Here is a 22824-nt window from a genome sequence, read left to right as displayed (position 1 = left end):
GCTCAACCGGGGATTCCTCAATTGTCTGCTTTGCCAAAAACCTGGTATGTTTTAGTTATAGACATTAAAGGTTGTTTTTTTCCCATCCCAATTCATCCTGAGGATAGTCCACGTTTTGCATTTACTATCCTGCGCTGAATCATGAAGGTCCTGATCAGAGATATGAATGGAAAGTACTCCCTCAAGGGATGGCTAACAGCCCAACTATGTGTCAAATTTATGTTAACAAAGCAATCCAGCCACTTAGAAATCAAAATCCTGAACTACAAATATTTCACTATATGGACGATATATTATTAGCACACAAAGATAAAAACACATTGCTAGAATGTTATGCCACACTTACAAACTTATTAAAAAATTATAATCTAGAGATACCAATAGATAAAGTACAATTAAATTTTCCGATTAATTATTTAGGAGTTCTATTATCCTCGGCCATGGTCTGTCCACCAAAAATTCAAATACGAGTAGATCAACTCAAATCACTTAATGACTTTCAAAAGTTGTTAGGAGATATAAATTGGATAAGTCCTTATCTAGGCATACCAACAGGAGAGTTGGGATCTTTATTTTATAGCTTAAAAGGTCCATCAGATCCAAATTCACCTGAATGTTAATGCCTGAAGCAAGAAAGACATTAAAACTCATTGAAACATATATGGAAAATATGCATTTGGATAGAATTGATAAAAGTTTGCCTTTATTTTTTATTGTACTACCAACAAAAATATTCCTACAGGAGTATTTTGGCAAGAAGGTCCATTATTATGGATACATTTATCTTATTCTCCTAACATTATTCTTACTAGGTATCCTGAGGCTGTAGGCCAATTAATACTCAAAGGAATAAAAGCAGCAAAGGGAGTGTTTGGAATTTCTCCTAACAAAATTATCACTCCATATACTATGGATCAAATTAACAAGTTAGCTAATGAGTTAAATACTTGGGCAATAATTATGTGCAAATCTATTTGTTCATTTGATAACCACTTACCATCCAATCCTTTGTTGTCTTTTTGGTCCTCGCATCTTGTAGTTTTTCCAAAAATAACAAGAAAAACACCTATCATGAATGCTCCAAATATATTCACTGATGGGTCAAATAATGGTACAGTAGCAGTAATTACCCCTGATCAAGCTTTTACATTTTTAGTACCCGAACAATCAGCTCAAAATGTAGAGCTTAATGCAGTATTACAAGTTTTTCTGATGTTTAAAGATTCTGAATTTAATTTATTTTCTGATAGTTTATATATAGTTAATGCTATAAATTCCCTTGAAGATGCTGGTAGGGTTTCCCTTTCCTCTACTGTTTTCTCTTTGTTTTCTGCTATACAAAGTTTAATCTGGGACAGGAAAAATCCTTTCTTTATAGGACATATATCAGAGCACATACAGGATTGCCTGGAGCCCTTAGTTTGGGAAATGATTTAGCAGATAAAACAACACATAACATACACATTTTTTCTGTACTAGAAGAAGCTACAAATTTTCACAAATCCTTCCATGTTGATGCTAATACTTTACGAAAGCGTTTTAAAATAACACAGGAACAAGCTAGACATGATAAAACACTGTCAAAATTGTGTGACTTATATACCACAACTTAATCTTGGAATCAATCCTAGAGGACTGATACTTAATCATATCTGGCAAATGGACATCACACATTTGCCAGAATTTGGAAAATTAAAAGATCTACATGTAACAGTTGATACTTCTTCCGGATATTTGATGGGCTCCCTTCATGCCGGAGAAAAAAACTAAAGGTATAATATCTCAATGCTTAGAAAATTTTGCCACTGTGGGCATTCCAAAACAGTTAAAAACAGATAATGGCCCTGGCTATACTTCTACTTCTTTTAAACAATTTTGTTCATCATTTGGCATTACTCATATAACAGGTATACCGTATAATCCACAGGGACAAGGCATAGTTGAAAGAGCCCATCAAACTATTAAAATGTACTTACTAAAACAAAAAGAGAGAATTGGGAAGGGATATAAATCCCCCAAAGATAAACTTAATATAACCCTTTTACGTTAAACTTTTAAAATTTGGGTTCATCAGGACTTAGTGCTGTGGAAAGGCACATGTGTCCAAAAAATGTACATAAGCCAAAGGTACTTTGTAAGGATATTCTAACTGGACAATGGAAAGGTTCTGACCCAGTGATTGTCTGGAGTCGGGGGTCTGTTTGTATGTTTCCACAGGGAGAACAGCAGCTGATTTGTATTCCGGAGAGACTAACTAAAGCAATTTCTAAGACCAAAAAGAAGATGATTTGACTCAAAATACATAACAGCTGATATCCAGAACTCCAATTTAGCTATTCTTACATCTGCGACAATGGTTCCCACACCTGGAGGCTAATGAAAAAACCTTGAGGCTTACTTGTGGGAATACCTTCAAACCCATATGCAAGTTACAAAAAGAATTTTTCTATTTTATTTTTTGAGCTCATATGGACCTAGGTTAATGTTTTTCTGATCAGTTTTATTTTTTAATCAACTGTGGAGTTTTTAAACATTGCAATAGACATTTCACCTGTGAAAAGCTACAAGGCCTTTACTACTATTGTGTTATGTGTGCACACTTGTGTTATGTGTTGTATGTCTGTATGTGCATATGTCCATATATCAGGAGCTCTTATGAAAAAATTGGATCCAAATATCTTTTATTCACGTGATTTAAATAGTTTAATTTAAATTGGGTATTGTTTTAATTGTGAACAAAAAAGGAGGTTAACAGATCTGTTTGTTTACTTTCACCTTTCCTTTTCATTATATCTAATAATTCTGTTCAGAATATTGTACTAAATTGTTCAGAAGATTGTTTTCTTAGTGCCTGCCTTCAATTTTCTTTACCCATTATTGCCAGAATTCCTACCTTAAGACAAAAATAGAAGAATTTCCAGTATTACTGAAAAACCAAGTGAGACTAAGGAATTATAGCTACTATCATCACAGCTGTTGCTGTTTCTGCTACTGCTACTACAGCTTCTGCGATAGCTATCACAACAAATTGTACAAACTGCTGCATCAATAAGTCATATTAATGGATTACTCTGCTTTGAGCTGCTTACAGAACTTACTGTGTATCACTTATATGCATTATGAACTAATCTATTGATAATTGTAACATTACCAGGGTATCTTTGCTGACGGTGTCTTCTGTGGTACAGTTTTTCCAGGGGTTTCTCACTTGGAGCAGTCAATGGCTTGATATCGTGGCATTTTGTATCCTCCTCCCTTCTGCTTGTGGCAGGTTGTTTATGGTGTTTGTGTAAAAACCACTATGGTTATTATCCACAACTATGGCTAAATAATGCTGGGCTGGTAGTCAACGACGGGTAAGATCCAATTGCAATGGTACCAACCTAAGACAGGAGGCTGAAGCCTTGAGGTCAGCTCATCCAATGATGGGTAAGAACCATATGTAGTATTAGATAACCTAAGACAGGCACGGTCCCTAAGCCACATACTTGTTGTTTAATTAAACAAAAGGGAGGAGATGTTGAAGGCTGTATTCAAGTCAAGATGGCACCTGGCACTTTGCCAGGAGGAGTGGTCTGTGAAGCAACGCCAGCGAGCCATTAAGATGACGAGGATTCCTTATTGGTTGACTAATGTATCCAGTTTATGATAATTGAGTTAAGCTGTGTGTAATTAGTTAAGTATATATACTTCTGCTGTCCGGCAGAGAAGCAGCTCCTGCTATCTTGGGTGCCTGCTACTTTGAGTTCTCACTCAGTTCCTGCTGAGTTCACTCACAATAAAGTAGTTCCCGATTCAACCTTCAAGTTGTTTGTCACCTCTCGATTATTTAACCCAGTCAGAATACGGCACCTGGGAATGCAGCTAGAGATAGCACCCAGTGGCTATAGACAGTTATCTCGGCAGGGTTCCTTGAAGCCATAAGTTGTCAATGGCATCAAACTATTCCGGAGTGAAGGAGATCCTTGGTATCAGCCACTGGTTCTGTCATAGGGACTCTAGGGAAGTATTAAAAGCATTGTCTCCACTTGGCGTCACCAGCAACTGAAGAGGGTCAGAGTGAGCAAAACCAGAATGAGGATTAAAGCAAAGGTCAGTTTTGGGCAGGAGTTCCATGATGGGGGACTAACAGAGAAGAGGCCAAGGGCCATGAGGAGGCACAAAAGGGCATAAAGGCTCAAAAATCCGGGATGACAGGCTAAGAGGTTCTCTGGGTATATTGTCTCTCGTTGTCCACTGGCCGTTTTTTCATTGTCAACACTGGGTGAGGACTTCGGAGAGGATTTGGAGTCATCTAGGTTGTGAAGCAGTTGGTATTCCTTGAGAATAAGCTGGTTAAAGGTTCGGTTAGAAATTGTGTTCATCTGGTTTTGGAGGAACTTATTTTTTATTTTATTTTTTTAAAGAGAGAGTGAGAGAGAGAGAGAGAAAGAATTTTTTCATACTTATTTTATTTTAGTTATTGGCGGACACAACATCTTTGTTTGTATATGGTGCTGAGGATCGAACCCGGGCCTCACGTATGCCAGGCGAGCGCGCTACCGCTTGAGCCACATCCCCAGCCCCTGGAGGAACTTATTATGCATGAGAGAAAGGTGCAGAAGAGCAATATGCCTCTAAGTGGGCCTAGGAGGGGCAGGAGCCAGGTGAAAAAGGGATTTTGAAAAATTCCCAGAAAAGTAGTTTGGGAAATAGTTTTAGTCATTTGGATTACAAGGTCAGTGAGTTTGTTAACATTCTGTTCTACTAGGCCTGATTCATTCACATAATAGCAGCATTCCTCCCTTATAAAAAGGCAAGTACCTCCCTTTCCAGCTGTCAATAAGTCTAGAGGTTGTGGGTTTTGGAGAACCACCTGAGCCAGTGAGGTGACCTGTCTCTGGAGGGAGGAGAGTGACTCTGCCATAGCATTGAGAGCTGCTTGAAGCTTTTTGTGAAGGTCATCTTTAGTCCAGGTAGAGTGCCCTATAGCTCCTCCTGATATTCCAGCCACTGATACGGTTGAGGCTAGGGAGATTCCTATCAAAATTGGCTTGCTGCATGGGGAATTAGGGTGAGGGAGTAAGAGTTCAAACTCTGTGGTGCTATATAAAGTACTTGGACAATGAAACAGGGAGTGGTTATATTGTCAGAGATGTGAGTCATTAAGTCAAAGAGTCTCCAGGGTTTGTGTATTTATTTATGGAAACAATCGTGTAATGTGAGCACCTGTCTGTTGAGTTGGGTGTGTGATGAAGTGCTAATGCAGAGCCATTGGGCAAGGAAGAGAAATTGATGTTACTGGGTGTGGATTCCTACAAAGGGATATTTGAGGCAGGTTGCATTTTAATGCCGGTGGAGGAAAGATCATATGAGAAGTTAAGGGGGAATGCAGCCAGGAGGGACCTTTCCAGGGAGGCACAAAGAAAACAATTTTGGGGATTTAGGGTGGGGACTGTTGTGTTTAGAAATGTCAGTGTGTCTTGGATGATTTTGATCCAAGTATGGATCTGAGAAAGGGGTTTGGAGGGGTCTGAGGAGGAGGGACCTTGGAGTTCTTCTATCTGCCTAGTTAGGACCTTTTCAGAGTGCCATATGTCTGAGGTTAAGATTGTTGACCTGGATGGGGCCTGTGCTACTATGCTTCTCCCTATTCATAAATATCCAAAGGGTTTGGCCTGGTAGTTCGCCCAAAAAGCAGCACCCGTAACTCCTGAGGCCCATCGTGGGTGAGCTGGATCATAGGTTTTTAGTGCCAAATAGTATTTTTGCCATCTGCCCTGTGCTCTGGCCTCTTGCCAAGTCTCCTCAGGTACCATATGGAACATACTGGTTTCCAGTCTCCTGTCATAATGATGGATTTTACATGACCAGTAAGGACAGCCTTCATAAGTGTCTGGCCACCATTTGCAGTAATCTCGGGTCTGATCAGATAGAAAGCAGAGATAGGGTCCTACTGAGGCTGTTTTGTAGAAATGAGAATTTTAAGAGAAATGGTAATGGGGGCAGTTGAGTTGAGGGGCATATCATAAGTAGCAAAGGCTTCAATCCATCCTGAGAAAGTATCTACTAGAACTAGTAGATACTTGAGTTTGCGGACTGGTAGCATGTTGGTGAAATCTAGCTGCCAATCAGCTGCTGGAATGTGGCCCCGAGCTTGATGTGTGGGGAAGTTTCCAGGTTTCAAAAGGGTTTGAGGATTTGTTCTTTTACAGATGGAGGAGCAGTTAGAAGTTAGCTGTTGCAGAAAGTGGACATCATCGGGGCTGAGTGTGAGAAATGAGCTTGTAAAAGCTTTGAGACTTTGGGAGTTAGTGTGTGATTCTGATTTTAGTGGGAAGGAGTGAGGCTCTAAGGAGATCAGTGATGAGCTTAGCATCGGTGACTAGGAGCCCCTAGTTGTAAGGAGTCCTCTCTCTTTCCATATGGCAGAGTGGGAGAGGATTATGTGATAAACATATTTAGAGTCTGTGTATAAATATAGGGAATGGTCAGCTGCCAGATGGAATGCCCTAGTGACGGCTGGCTGTTAATTCAGCTTGCTGGTTGGTGGTGTGCGGAGGCAAGGATTGCCTCCATTGTAGAAAATTTTGTGCCGAAAATTTTGGGTCAGTCAGGGAGATAATAGCCTATCCTGCATAGTGATGACCATCTAGTGTGAAGATGCTGTCGACAGTAAACCAAGTGTAAGTGGCATTAGGTCGGGCAAAGGCCCTTCATGGATATGAGTGGGGCAGGGCATAAGGTTTTTGAGTATTTTGAGGCAGTGGTGTGAGGGAGGTGTTTCAGTCTTGGGAAGAAGAGTGGCTGGTTTTAAGGGTGGGCAGGCCTTAAAGGAAATGGAGGGATCATGGAGGAATGAGACCAGAAGGGAAAGGATGCAGGAAGTGGGGAAGGGTATGTAAGTTTTTGTAAGTATGAAGATGCTCTAGAGTGCGAGGGGAAATAATAATAGTTCATGCTCCAAAAGTCAGTTTTTTGTCTCCTGTAGTAAAATGTGTGCTGCAGCTAGAACACGCAGGCATGGAGCCCACCCGCTAACAGTCGGATCCAGTTGTCTGGAAAGGTAAGCAACAGTAGCGAAGGTGGGCCCTTTATTCTGACCCAACACTCCAAGGGCTAAGCCTGTTTTTTTCATGAACATAAAGAATAAAGATTTGTTGGATATCTGGGAGATGTAGGGCTGGTGGAAATGGAGGGATCATGGAGAGAAAATGAGATTTAGGTGACAAGGGGAGGAGCTCCTGTTTATCTGCCTTGGCCATTTCGTATAGTGGTTTGGCCAGGAGTGAGAAGTTGGGAATCCAAGTCCTAAAATATCCTACTAGACCCAGAAAGGATAAGATTTCCTCCTTAGTTTTTGGGATGGGGTAGTCACGAATTAGAGCCTTTCCATCTAGAATGATTGCCTTGGAATCTTGGAAGAGTTGGACTCCAAGGTAGGTGACCTGGGGTTGTGATAATTGTGCTTTTTGGGGAGACACTTGTTTTCCAGAAAGTTAAGAAATGTGTTAGTATCAGTCTTTGAAATATTGAGGGAGGACTGCAGAGGAGTAAGTCTTCTACATATTGGAGGAGAGTTGAAAGAGGGAGGTTGAGGCCCTTTAGATAGGCAGACAATGTCTGACCAAAAATATGTGGCCTGTCTCTAAAGCCTTTCGGGAGGACAGTTCATATTAATTGTTGGGATTGTTGAGTATCTGGATCTGTTCAGGTAAAGGCAAAGAGGTCTTGGGAAAGTGGGGCTAAAGGAATGGTGAAAAAGGAATCCTTTAAGTCTATAACAGAAAAATAGGAAGTTGAGGCTGGAATAAGGGATAGGAGAATATATGGGTTTGGGACTAGTGGGTGGATAGGTTTGACTGCCTCATTCACGAGACGAAGATCCTGGACCAAGCAGTAAGTCCCATTGGGTTTCTTGACTGCAAGAATGGGAGTATTATATGGTGAATGTGTGGGCAGGCCTAAGAAAACCCTTTTTGAGAAGGCTGGAAATGATGAGTTGTAGGCCCTTTTGACTGGACATCAGGAGGGGATATTGAAGCTTGTTTGGAATGTGATGGATGTTTTTTAAGTGGATCTCAGCTGGGGGGCATTGAGCCAAGGATGTCCCAGACTAATGGGTTAACTTGATCTGTGGAAGTGGAAGGAAATGATTTGGCATAGCCTGTAGGGCAGCCATAGCTATAATTGAAGGGAGGGAAAAAGGTGAAAACAGTGAAAAGGAAATCATGGCCTTAAACTTGGATAGAATATCTCTGCCCAAAAGGGGAACAGGGCACTGGGGCATCACCAGGAAGGAGTGTGAGAATGGGTGGCCTGAAAGTAAGCAGGGTAGGGGTTGGGTGGTTCTGGAATATATTGTTTGTTCACCTACCCCAACAATAGGGAACTGAGAGGGAAGTAAGGGTCCCCAAAACTCCTGTAGGACCGAGAATGTTGCTCCAGTATCTATTAAAAAAAGGATTTTGTGACCATCAACTGTCATTTGGACCCTGGGTTCTAGCATGGCGATTGGACTTGTTGGGACAGGAGTCTTGAGGCCCCATCAATTGTCAATGGCCAGTCCTATGAGATCATGGGGTCTAGGGCCTGTCTGGGCACCCTTTCGGGTAGTGGGACAGTCCGAAACCCAGTGGCCCATCGTGGAACATTTTGGGCATGGTCTGGTAGGTGGCCTTTGGGGCAGGTTCTGTGCTCCAATGTCCTTCTTGTCCACACTTAAAGCAGGCTCCAGGGGGTTCTGACCTGGGGGATAGTCTGTCAGCGTAGGAGATGAGTTTTGGGGAGGCCCACGGAAGGCCTGAGTCAGCATTTGGCACTTTACGTGTTTAGCCTTTTCATCTCGGTTATGATAGACCTTAAAAGAGTAGCAAGAATCTGGGTCTGGGGAGTGAGGGGACACCGTTTTAATTTTTTAAGTTTGATCCAAATATCAGGAAAACTTTGGGCAAAGAAATAAACCATCAATAACTGTTGGCCATCAGAGATCTGGGTCCAAATTAGTGTATTGCAGGAGAGCCTTAGTTAGGCGGTCCAGAAAGGCTGATGGGTTTTCATGTTTATCTTTGATAATTTCCTGAAGTTTCTCAAAATTGACTGATTTCTGGGCTGCCCTTTTTAGGCCTGCTAGAATACAAGTGGTGAAATGATGTCTGTAATGCCATTGTTGGTGTTGTAATCCCAGAGGGGATCTTGGTCTGGGACTGCTTGGGGCCCAATGGGATGTGCTGGATTGGTCTGATGGATTCCCATCTGCATGAATGTGAGCCTGTTCCCAAACCCATCTCCTCTCCTCAGGAAGTAAAGTATTGGAGAGGATCATATAGACATCATGGAAGGTGAGGCTGTAGGACTGTGTTAAATGTTGGAATTTTTTAGTATATAGGTCTGGGTTGGTAGTATATGAGCCTAGTTGTTTTTCAATTTGGGAAAGGTCAGCTATAGAGAAGGGAACATGCACTTGGACATTACCTTCAGTACCTGCTACCTCACGCAAGGGGGCAACGTCTGAGGAAGGGAGGTGTTTTGGGCTTTTGATCTAGTAATTGAAGAGGAGAAAGCAGGTTGTTGAGGTGGGAGTGATGGTGGGGGGGCTGGGGCAGAAGGCTGAGGATGAGGACCTATTGGAGCCGGCCAATAGGGTAGAGGTTCATCAGCAGGGTCAAAAGCAGTGGATGAGTCCAGAGGAGGAGAAGGTTGGGGATTGGTGGTTGGGGGCGTTGGTTTGCAAGCTAAAAGAATTTGTAGAGGTTTCTAAGAGGTGCAGAGATCAGGATTGGATTAGAGTAAGAAGAAAGCTTGGACATAAGGGATCTCTACCCATTTTTGAATGCTCACAGTAATTGTAAAGATCCCTTAGAATAGAGAGATCTAAAGACCCAGAGAGGGGCCATTTATTTTAGTTGTCTATGGGATAAGTGGGCCAAGCCTGGGTGATATATTTGATCAATTTTTGGGGGTTTAATAACTGGTGTCGAGGAGAGGGTTTTGAGGTTGTCTAAAAGGCATTGTAAGGGAGAGTTGACCAGCAGAGAGTATGCATTACCCATGTTGCAAACGTAGTATGAGATGGGGGTGGAAAGGAGACGCAAACATAGTATAAGGGAGGGGGAAGTAACTGATTTATTGGCGAAAGGGGCATCCCCGCTAGAACTCCAAATCAGTCAGTGCCTAGTGGCAGGTTCTAGCTGCAGAGATTGGTTGTCACCATACCCTGACAGTTGAGGCTCTCGTCCTGGACTGGGCCGGAGCTATGGGAGACCTTGGCCAAGGCTTTTCGGGACCCCTTCTAGAGGGGACAGAGACTCCCAGGGCCTGAGAGAGGAGAGGGGGAGGGGAGGGTAAGCCTATTTCTAGAGGCCGAGTCTTAAAGGTGAAAGGACTTTATGAGGGCCACCATGACCGTGAAGGTCTGGGTGGGGTGTGATCTTCAGTTCTCTGTTATGTGTTCCCTGAGGTTACACAGTCCTTTGAGGGTGACCTATAAATTCTATGCCAGGGAAGGGGAAGGGAAATAATTTTGGACCCAAGAGTTTAATCTGCCCGCGGAGGGAGTCCCTGAGGACCACCATGGTCTTGAAGGCTGTGGTGGGGTTTTCCTCCCCACAGGTGGGCAAAGTGGTTTGCTGGATGATCAACGGTCAAGTCCTCCCGACACCACCATTGGGTTTAGGACTCCAGGAAGGGGGAACTCACCAATCGAAGGCTGGTGGTGGATGTAGTTCAGGCAGTCAAGAAAATGGGTTCAGGTCCATCCAGTAAGTGGCACTTCTGAAGGAAGAGGGACCCAAAAGTGGATTTTAACCCTTTTCCCGGGTTTCGGCACCAGATAAAAAGAAAGTGACCATAACACTCAAGAATGACCAAGAGATCTTTATTGCAGCAGTGAGAAAGAGGAGAAAAGAGAGAGATAGAGCCAAGCAGGAGAAGGATTTTATAGCCCTTCTGCTGTGCTGCCTAAATCTAAAAGGGTCTCTGGGTTTGCAAGCTGCCTTGTTGGCATAAGGAGGGTTGAGTGTTTAGCCTTGAGCATGGAGGTGAAGCATTCAGTCTTTCAGGGGCGCTGTTTGAGCCTTCAGACATGAGGCAAGCAGGTGATAAAGAACCAGATAGATGGGGGGGTTGAGTGTCCAGTGTCCTGCAGTTAACATTCGCTCAGCCTACCCTGAACCTAACACTTAGTAGTTATTTTGGTGAAGATACCTTGAGGCAATGCAAATATCTTGCTTTTTATTAAACATTCACCCACTATTTTAGCATACATTGCTGGATCTTGCTTGGAGCAATTATTACTGTGGTGTTTACTTAAATATTCTATTTTTCAAATTATTATTATTATTATTTTGCACTGGGATTGAACCCAGGGATGTTTTGCGACTGAGTTGTATCCTTAGCTTTTTTGTTTTAGTTTTTATTCTTAGTAATTTTCAGAGGCTGGCCTCAAACTTGTGATCCACTTGCCTCAGCCTCACAAGTAGTGGGGATTATATGTGTGCACCACCATACCTGGCTTCTCACAATGCTTCTGTATTTATTAATTACAATTTTCCATTCTCCATTTGTTATTTATTAAAACATTTATTTTTAATATTAAGATATTTATTTTCATATCTTCATTTCTTGCTATAATACATTTGAGTCTCCATTTAATATTTAAGTTTCAAGTAGATGAAACTGGTAAGTAGCTGTGTAACTATTTGTAGACCTCAATGGAACCTTTAAAAACTTCTTAAATAAAATCCTGGCATATTCAGGCATATGGATGGCATTGGAGAAGATAATGCTAAGTGAAGTTAGCCAATCCCAAAAACACAAATGCCAAATGTTTTCTGTGATATAAGGGGGCTGACTCATGATGGGGTAGGGAGGGGGAGCATGGGAGGATTAGATGAATTCTAGATAGGGAAGAGGGGTGGGAGGAAAAGGGAGGGGGCATGGGATTAGCAAGAATGGTGGAATGTGATGGACATCATTATACAAAGTATATGTATGAAAACTCGAATTGGGTGTCAACATACTTTATATACAGAGATATGAAAAATTGTGGTATATATATATGTGTGTATTAAGAATTGTAATGCAAAAAAACAAAGTACATGTATAAAGGCATAAATTGGCATGAACATACTTTATATATAGAGATATGAAAAATTGTGCTCTATATGTGTAATAAGAATTGTAATGCATTCAACTGCTGTCGTGTATTTAAAAAAATAAAATCAATAAAAGATAAAAAACTTCTTAAATACATAAATTCTATCTCTAAATTGCAAGAATTTAGGAGTTTTAAATTAAAGAAATGGTCACTTTATTCATATAAGTCAGTTCATACATATTTGAATCTTGTTCTAATAACTGATTTGTTTCCAATATGAAAACCAAATTTAGAGTAACTTGATCACTTTCTTTAAAACAAATGCAGCTGTCAAGAGCCATCCTTGGGCTGTATGTGGACCACACTAGCATTATGAATTTCTATTCTTCTCTGCCATGTCCCACACAGCACTGGAGATGGGGTGACCTGCTATAGTTGCACAGCCTCTCAGACATGGGTGTGACCTGCCAATTTGCCATCAACCTACTGACTGCAAGACATGTAGCAGCAAGACTCCACCCCCAAAACCTTACCCCTGCCTTTGATGTATCCCCTTAAATAAACCACGGGAGCCATTTTCTAATTGTCTAGTTTCAGCTCCTGCATGGACTGTATCTATCAGGTGCTCCAATTTTTTAAACCTAATTTTGACTTTGTCTTTTGTTCTTCACTCATTATTCTAGACTTTAATTTCTCAGGTGGCTTACACCTCCTTGGCAGGAAGAAGAAACCCCCTAACAAGGCGCTGGCTGCCTCCCCATATACAACTGTTGATATATCATACTCCAGCTCCAGTAAATTCAACTTTACTGAATCAGATAAAAGTCACCTAACATTAATTCAACGAGGTTGAGACTTTTTTTTTATAAGTAGCATTAAAATATGGGTTGATGAAAACTTTGCAGGATGCTACTATTAGTAGCTTTTTGTCCTGCACGTTAATGCACTGAAACAAGATATTTGAAAATATAGATTATTCCATTCTGTCCAAGTCTATTAAATACCTTCCAAAAGTTTCATAATTCAGTTATAGAAATTGATGAAACTGTGAGCATATCCTGTGACCTCTATAAAAGCTTCCAGGAATGCTGGGCATGGTGGCACACACCTGTAATCCCAGTGGTTCAGGAGGCTGAGGCAGGAGGATTTCGAGTTCAAAGCCAGCCTCAGCAACCCTGAGGCACTGAGAAACTCAATGAGACCCTATCTCTAAATAAAATAGAAAATAGGGCTGGTGATGTGGCTCAGTGGTCAAGTGGCCCTGAGTTCAATCCCCAGTACCAACCAAACAAACAAACATACAAACTTCCTGGAGATTTCAGAAAATATATCTTCTAATTTAAAAGTTGATTGATTTGCCAAATGATGCAGCCATATTTGCTTCTCTAAGAGCTTCTAATAAGGTTGGATGCACATGGCAGACTCTAGCTGTATCTTCACAGGAGGTTTCATATTCCAAAGCCAAAACAGCTTCATTTACCATTTCTCCAGCACCTGGTCCTAGAATGTGTGCTCCCAGTATTTGGTTCATTGATTTCTGCTTAAGAATCTTCATCATGCCATCCGTGTCAACATTTGTCTTAGCTCTGCTGTTAGCAGCAAAGGGAAATTTTCCGACTTTGTACTCGATACCCTCTTTCTCCAACTGCTCTTCTGATTTGCCCCATGCAACTTTGGGGTGTCTGTAAATCAGCAATGGCACACAATTGTAGTCAGTGTACACAGTACCCCAGCCATTCCTTTAACACTCATAATACCTTCATCCTCTGCTTTGTGAGCCAGCATGGGACCAGCAACCATATCACCAATAGCATAGACATTTGGAATTTTTGTTTGGAATCTGTTATGGACTGGAATTTTTCCTCTGGGTCTGTTTCAACCCAATCTCTTCTAGTCCCAAATTCAGAGTAAAGAGTTGTCGACCAATGCAAACCAAGAGTACACAAAAGTGATAACTTCAGCTTTACCACCAGAAGCAGCTTCAATAGAAACATAATTTTTCCATATGACTTTTTTGGTAACACAAGTAACCTTTATATTCAACTTAAACTTAAACCCTTGGTTTTGAAGGATTCTTTGAATGTTTTTAGATACCTTCATATCAATTCTGACTTTCTACCAACATGACCCAAAAATTCAACTGCTGTCACATCTGCGCTAGTCCTTGCCAAATGGAATCCAATTCTAAACCAATTATCCCTGCACCGATAACAACCATCATTTCTGTGATTTTTTTTGGGGGGGGTGGTAGTATTGGGGACTGAACTCAGGGGCACTTGGCCACTGAGCCACATCCCAACCTATTTGTACTGAGTTGCTTAGTGCCTCACCATTGCTGAGCCTGACTTTGAACTTGCAATTCTCCTGTCTCAGCCTCCCAAACCGCTGGGATTATAGGCGTGTGCCTCCATACCCACCTAAATTTATTTTTAATTGATACATAAAAATGTAAAAATGGTTGCTGCAGTCGGCTGCAGCAAAATAACGTGTGTCTGTGTGTGTGTATGTGTGTGTGTGTGTGACGAGCAACTTGTGTAGATTGATACAGCAGGAGTAGGAGCCGTTTATTGTAGGACAGGAGTGGTATTTATACATTCCACACAGCTTATCTTAATTAGCATAAACTAGATACAGCAGTCAACCAATAAGGAATCTCCACACTTAATGGCTCACTGGCCTTACTTCACAAACCACTCCCTCTGGCATTTTGCCAGGCGCCAAACAGACTTGTTTACAGATGCTAACATTTCTCTGGCAAAATGCCAGGCGCCATCTTGACTTGTTTACAGACTCTAACAAATGGTATGTATTTATGAGGTACTAGGGATATACTGTGTAATGTTTAAATCAGCCTAAACATGTCTGTCTCCTCAAGCATTTATGATTTCTTTCTTTTTTGGGGGGTACTGGGGATTGAACTCAGGGGCATTCGACCACTGAGCCACATCCCCAGCCCTATTTTGTATTTTATTTAGAGACAGGGTCTTACTGAGTTGCTTAGCGCCTCAGCATTGCTGAGGATGGCTTTAAACTTGTGATTTTCCTGTTAGCCTCCAGAGCTTCTGGTATTACAGGCATGCACCCGGCCATTGTATCATTTCTTTATGATGAAAATACTCAAACTCCTTTTTTCTGACATTTTGAAATGTATATTCCATTATTGTTACCTATCATCATCCTACTGTGCAATAGCACACCATAATTTCTCACCCCATAACTATAACTGAGTACCAACCCACAAGACAAGCTCAATTGTGGAGCTTGTCTTAGCATGCACAGGCTGTGGGTTCAATCCCCATCACCACACACACATACCTACAAATAGCTTAATGAAGGCTGGGGATGTAGCTTAGTGGTAAGGCACTTGCCTAGAAAGTTGACATTTTCTAATGTTATTGTGATGGATGACAAAACTAGGCCTGGATGTAAAATAAACTATAAAAACACTGTCTCAGAAAACTAGTGCCTGGGAAACAGAGAGTTTTCCTCCCCTTTTAGTCAGCCCTGCTTCAGTGAACCTAATTAACTACCTCAGGAATCTAACTACTCCTCTTTGAAGTGTAAATGCCCCTATTGAGGCTTTGGGCCCAATGCTTGAAACTTATGGCAGGTCTGGTTGAGAAAGCCAGTTCTTCCCCTTCCACTCACTTCTGTAAACATGCTTCCCAGTAGACACCCTGTGCATGGCCTTCCATCGTGTAGGCTAGAGAATTCACAGCACCAGACAGCCTATAAATGTTGTGAGAAACTGGAGAGGGGGGCTCAGAATCTGGGCCTGATGGTGTAAAGTAAAAATTGAGCTCTCCAAGTCTCTGAGTGGCCTTTGCACTTCTTGATTTGTCTGATTCCCAACATTATCATGTCCACCTGGCCATAGCTGATTGAGTGTGAGGAGACTAGGCCAGACCAAGCCTTCTTTAGGGTCTTTCAAACCAATATTGAAAAGCAGAGGCAATGTGCTATAGATGCAAGTCAAGCTTGAGAGCTATCAGTAGTTGTGCTGCCTACAGACACTGAGAGAGTGAAGATAATATGAAAAGATGAGAAAGAGAAAATTTGAGCCTCTGGTTTCAGGTTTTCAGAAGGGATTCCATCAGTAAAGCTGGTGGAGTTGGGTTTCCTTTCAAGTAAATGAGTTCCAACTAAGTCACTTTATAATTGGATTTTACCCAGTTGTTTTCTTTAAAAAAATTTCAAACTCACAGAATAAATTTAAGAATAGCTTAATGGGGCTGGGGGTGTAGCTCAATTGTGGAGCTTGTCTTAGCATGCACAGGCTGTGGGTTCAATCCCCATCACCACACACACATACCTACAAATAGCTTAATGAAGGCTGGGGATGTAGCTTAGTGGTAAGGCACTTGCCTAGCATGTGTGAGTCCTGAGTCTAATTCCCAGCACCATCATGAAAAAGAAAAAAGATGCCGGGTGATGCTCATTTGTAATCCCCAGAAGCTTGGGAGGCTGAGACAGGAAGATCACAAGTTCAAAGCCAGCCTCAGTAATTTAGTGAGGCCTTAAGCCACTTAGTGAGACCCTGTCTCAAAATACAAAGGGTTAAGGATGTGGTTCAGTGGTTAAGCACATCTGGGTTCAATACCTGGTATTAAAAAAAAAGATAGAAAAGAATATTTGTAAATACTTCATCTTGATGCAACATCTGATATGATTTTTTGGGGGATGGTGAGACATACTACTGGGATTACAAGTATGCACCACTGCACCTGGCTTCTTTTAGATTTTTTTAGGGGGTAAGTACTGGGGATTGAACTCAGGGGCACTTGGCCACTGAGCCACATCCCTAGCATTATTTTGTATTTTATTTAGAGACAGGGTTTCACGAAGTTGATTAGCTCCTCACTTTTCTGAGGCTGGCTTCAAACTCACAATCCTCCTGCCTTAGCTTTCCCAGTCACTGGGGTTACAGGTGTGTGCCACCGTGCCCGGCTTTCTTTAGATTTTTTTTAAAATATTTTTTTAGTTGTAGATGGACACAATACCTTTATTTTATTTGTTATTTCTATGTGGTTCCGGGGATCGAACCCAGTGCCTCACGTATGCTTTGCCACCCAGCCCCAGCCCCGGCCCTCCCAGTCACTTTTCTGTCTCTGAAATGGCAATTTCAAATCATCTTCATGTTCCTCCCTCTTTGCCCAGCCCCATCTCCCTCTTTCTGTTAACAGAAGAGACAACATCATCTCCTACTTCACAGATAAAACCAAATCAAACCAAAAGAAAACAAACAAAAGAACATCAGAGAAGCTCTTGCCAACCAAATTCCCTGAAACCTTCTTCCTCTCCAAGATCATCCCCTCACATGCTATGGACACACCTTGGGTTGTTATCCTTTGGATCAGGAGTGTGCCCCCAAATCCCATGTATTAAAGGCTTGGTGCCAGCCTGTGATACTTTTGGGAGAGAGTGGAATCTTTAGCAGGTGGGGCCTAGCCAAGGAAGATAGGTCAATAGGAGTGTGCCCTTGAAGGAAACATTGAGACTGTGACCCTTCCTGTCTATTTTTCTGCTTCCTGGACAACAGGAGGTGAGCAGTTTTGTTTTACATGTGCTCCCTCTAATGATGTTTTGTTTCACCAAAGTCCCCAAAGCAACAGAGCCAAGCAATCATGGACTGAAACCTCTGAAACCATGAACCAAGATAAATGTTTTCTCCTTATAAGTTGATTTTCTCAGATATTTTGTCACGACAATGGAAAGCTGGCTAACATAATCACATACCATCCCCCAAATATTTAAACATACTTACTTTCCATGTTAAATATGTATTTTTGCTGTGAAAAATTTAAGTGAATTTTTTGAAGTTTTGCTTTTAAAATTATTTGATTATAAGTTAATAATAGTTAATAGTTAATCACTAATTAGACAAGCTTGTCTAATTAGTGATTAACTATGTTTTTTTAGGAGCTCCAAGGTGCTTGCTTGGGATTTATTTCAAAGTGAGAAAAATTCTAACTCCCAAGCTGTTTTCAAATGCAAGGCTATTTTTATAAAAATTAAATGTGGTCATAATTGAAGTTGACATTTTAGTATGTGGTGCAGATATTTAGTGAAACATTGTTTTTATTTTTGCACTTTTTAAAAAATAATTGGAGTCAATAATTTTATTTTTAGCAATCAACTATGTTTGTGGGTCCCTGAAAAGCCCTTAGGCTTTAGGTAATTGGCACAATACCTGGTGTCCCTTCCTGCTTCTCAGGTCACCTAACTCCTTGCTCATCTGTATGTTCTACACCTCTCTCTACTTACTTCTTTCCAACTGCATTTAACTATTCTTTTTTCTGTTGTCCAGATGAACCCCAGGCTACCCTAATAAAATCCCTATTCTACTCCAGGGCTCATCTAACTACCTTTCTCTTCTCCCATCCCACCAAAGATCAACTGCAAAGTTGTCTACGCAGTGTCCACTTTCAGATAGCCTCCCCACCCCATGACTTTCAGGGTACAGACCAAACTCCTTATCTTGTTGTTATGGTTTTGATATGCAGTGTCCTCCCAAAAAGCTCAGACAACACAGAAATGTTCAGAGGTGAAATGATTAGATTATGATGACTGTAACCTAATCAGTGGATTAATTCATTTGATGGATTAATAATATGAATGAATTACAGTAGTCACTGTAGGCATGCAGTGTGGAAGTAGGTCATTGAGAATGAGACTTTCAGGTTCATATGTTGTCCCTGGTACCTCGATTTCCCTCTCTCTTTCTCTTTGCTTCCTGGTTGTCATGAGACGAGCAGTTTGTCTCTGCCACACCCTTCCACCAGGGTGTTCTGCCTCATCTGAGGCCTAGAGCAATGGAATCTGCTGACTATGGACTGAACCTCTGAAACTGTGAGCCAAATAAACTTCTTCTCCTCTAAGTTGGCTTTTTTTTTTTGCGGGGGGTGGGTGGGATGGGGACCAGGTATTGAACTCTGGAGCACTCAACCCCTGAGCCACATCCCCAGCCCTCTTTTGTATTTTATTTAGAGACAGGATCTCACTGAGTTGCTTAGCGCCTTGCTGTTGCTGAAGCTAGGTTTGAACTTGTGATCCTCCTGCCTCAGCCTCTCGAGCCACTGGGATCACAGACGTGAGCCATCATGCTCAGCTCTAAATTGTTCTTGTCGGGTATTTTGGTCACAGTGATGAAAAGCTTACCAACAAGCTTAGCATAGAAAGCCTTACCCAGTGTAGGCTCTGCCAAACTCAACCTACTAACTGCTCCTCACGCTCTAGCCCCACTGTCTCTCAGTTCCCTGGACACAGCTTTCTCCCACTCCTTGGGATTTTGCCCTTGCCTTGTGCTCCACTTGGAACACCCTCCCCCACCCACTTCTTTGCCTCTATCACTCATATCTCCTGGCAGTCTCCTCTGAGGTTCCAAATTGAGTCAGGCTCCCCATGCCATATCACCAGGTACCATCACTTCATGGCACTTGATTCTCTCTAATCTAATCATTCATTCAATGCCTGATTTTTTTTTTCTTTTCTTCTTTGGAGAGGATACCGTAGGAACTCGCAGTATATTAGAGTGTTAGGGCTGCCTTCAACAACAGAAAATTAATTTCTCACAGTTCTTCAGGCTGCAAGTCCAAGATCAAAGTGTTTCTTCTTTCTTCTGAGGTTTCTCTCTTTGACTTGCAGATGGCTATCTTCTTGCTCTGACATTTCCTATGGGTGTGTGCATTCCTGGCATCTCTTCTTCTTTAAAAAAAAAAATCAAAAAATTTAATTGGCACGTAATAATTGTAAATATTTACAGGTTACAGTGTGGCATATATATGTACAATGTTAGAGCAAGATAACTGGTATATTATCTCAAATGTTTATCAGTTTTTGTATTGGGAGTATTGAAAATCTTCTCTCCTAGCTACTTTGAAATATATAATTAATTATTGACAACCATAGTTACTCAACTGTGTCACAGAATATTAGAAGTTGTTCCACCTATTCATCTGCAGCCCTGTTCATCTTTTTCTTATAAGGACAACAGTCATATTGGACTAAAACCAATTTTCATACTTCATTTACATTTAACCACCTCTTTAAAAAACTTTTATCCAAATATCATTACATTCTGAGTTACTGTGGGTTAAAACTTCAACATAAGAATTTTGAGGAGGATAGAATTCAACCCATAATAGTCAGGGACTGTGTCTATCTTCTCAGTGTATCACAAACACCAAGCACAGTGCTTGACCCAAATTAAAACACATGACTTATTTTCTAACCCAACTATTCCTGACTAGGTATTGGCCTGGATCCTCACGTACTTTGCACTTTGGTTGTACTATTTGTAATAAAAACGAGTTGGAGAGTGCTGAGCCTTGTCTGACTGTTGACCCTCTAGCCCAGCATCCTGGAGTTAATTTCTTCATTAAAATCTTTCCCCCTCACCACTAGAGGGAGATGTTGCTTCCAGTTGTTTCTTCTTTGGGAAAGTGTCACTTAACCTTGGGGTGTTTAAAGTGGAGAAGTTGAGGCCAAGGACAGCCTAGAGTCAGCTCTTTGTTGGTCATTTGGCAGCCAAACTGTCAGCTGGGCATTCAGCCCTGGGTTTAAATTTCAACTCTGCCACTTCCTGGCTGGCATACCTTTGCCAAGATCCCCTGCAGAGTGTTAATTTCCTCTTCGTTATAAATAATGGACATGGACAATTCCTGGGCATTGCTTAGTGGAGTGCTTCATTTATAATGGTATGGGGGTGAGGAGAGACTTCCAGATAGAACTTCCAGGGTGGAGACCCCAGAGTAGCAAATGCCACACAACCATCCTAGTGACCAAGTTCCTATCTGTTGAGAAGTCATGATGAGTGTCTGTCTAGGGAGCGGACCTTTCCAAGGGTTTGGACTGGCCAGAGGGGCAGATGTCTGGAGGAAAACAGGTGGGCAATATTCTGTTCCATTCCCTGCCTTCTAAACCATGAAGCAGGATTTGGGGGAATGTAGAATGGAGGACTCAAAGCTGAGTATGTAAGAGAGATCTTGGGCAATTCCAAGTTTTCAGAGTCCAAGTTTATCAAAGTATGAAATACCTAAGAAGATGGGAAAAGATGATTTAGAGACAAAAACACTTAGAAAATTAGTTTCTTGGTAAGTATATATTATAGAAGACAACCAGGTTCCCTGGTCAGACTGTTGTCTGCCACCAGAGGGCAACCATACAGTCAGATCTCAAAGACCACCTTGCCCATGATGCTGGCACTCTTTGAGAAAGAACACAGGTGCACACACAGTTAGCACCAGGCTTGGCTGAGAACCAAAGCCAGAGTCAGAGAATAGCGTAGAAAAGGAGGTGTGTGTGTGGGGGGTCTGTTGCCTTGGGAGATCTGCCCCAGGAGCCAAGGAAGATGACCTGACCTCAAACAGCTCAGAAGTGTACTTCTTAGGCTTTGTGATTCAGGTATGACTGAATGTTCCCTAGCTAGGGCAGGGAGGCTGCCCAACCAAACCACATAGCAAAGTAGTTTAGTTGCAAAAATGCTTACAAGGGAGTGTATGCTCCAAATAAAAAATATACAATACCCATTTAAAGGGGAAACCTCCACAAGATTGTTAAGATTAAAAGTTTGCAGTTAGCTGGGTGTGATGGCGCACACCTGTAATCCCAGGAGGATTACACTGTGTGTAGTCTACTGTGGAGGCTGAGGCAGGAAGATAACAAGTTAGTGGCCAGTCTGGGCAACTTAGTGAGAACCTATCTCAAAATAATGAAAAAAGGGCTTAGGAATGTAGCTCAGCAGTAGAGTTAAAAAAAAAAAAGTTTGCAGCTAGTCTGTTTTTTTTTTTTGTGTGTGTGTTTGTGTGTGTGTGTGTGTGTGTAGAAAATAACAATTTTCAATTTTTCTCACATGACTACTATGAGAAAGGACAAAATTACAATTAACCTTATTTTCTTTTCAAATTTATGTTTTTATTGTTTGTTATTACTTATTTAAACTTTGGGTTTTCATTTCCTTGAAGAGTGGAAGAAAGAGAGGTTTGATGTGATGGGAGGAGGCTCTGGGACTCACTCCTTTTATTCTGTCTTTTCCTTGAAGATCCTTTAGAGATCCTCAACTGTGGGACAGATGGATGTGTCCTACTGCAGGTCTGACAGCCGACCAGGAGAAAACCATTCCAATTCTCTAACCTGTTCACATATCATGTCATGCCACCATTGTTTGAAGAAGGAAAGAGAGCTGAATGTCCTGTAGTTCCAGGCTGAGGCAAGAGGATCACAAATTCGATGCCAGCATCAACAACTGAGGTACACCCTCTATAAAAGGCCCCTCTTCCTGCTGATGGGCAGAATCACAGCCTTTGGGACAGGAGTCCCCTGTGTTTCTCCTTTGTCAGGAAACAATAAACCTTCTTTTTCCTTCTTCTCAAAACTGTGTCCTCATTACTGGATTGACATTGGGGATAAGGACTGAGTTTTGGCAACAGGAAGAAGAATGGGGGGGAGTACCCCCCTAAAAAAAAAACCAGCAAAGCAAAAGTGAAGGAAGGGAGGGAGGGGTAGAAGGAGGGAGGGAGGGAGGAAGAGGAAGAAAGTAAAAGAAAAAGGAAGAGAGAAAGAGGTACAATTAATTTTAAAGACTTCAACTGGCCTGCTTTCTTGAACCCAGCACCTCACATATGCTAGGCTTTATTTTGGATTCCAGAATTGGGCAACACTTCATTCCACAGAATAGAATAAGTGCTGCAATGAATAGAACAAAAGAGTTTGGTTTTGTAAATAAAAAAGGGAAAAAGAAACCAGAAACA

At 41.6% G+C, this 22824-nt stretch overlaps 1 pseudogene; it reads right to left on the bottom strand.

The window, feature by feature from the left end:
* Positions 1-13415: 13415 nt before the first annotated feature.
* LOC143399113 (dihydrolipoyl dehydrogenase, mitochondrial-like) overlaps positions 13416-22824 on the bottom strand; it is a 13008-nt pseudogene continuing 3599 nt past the window's right edge.

Source organism: Callospermophilus lateralis, chromosome 5 (assembly GCF_048772815.1).
Source record: "Callospermophilus lateralis isolate mCalLat2 chromosome 5, mCalLat2.hap1, whole genome shotgun sequence".
Taxonomy (NCBI): Eukaryota; Metazoa; Chordata; class Mammalia; order Rodentia; family Sciuridae; genus Callospermophilus; species Callospermophilus lateralis.
Note: the sequence above shows the minus strand (reverse complement) of the source record. Positions and strands in the feature narration are given on the sequence as shown.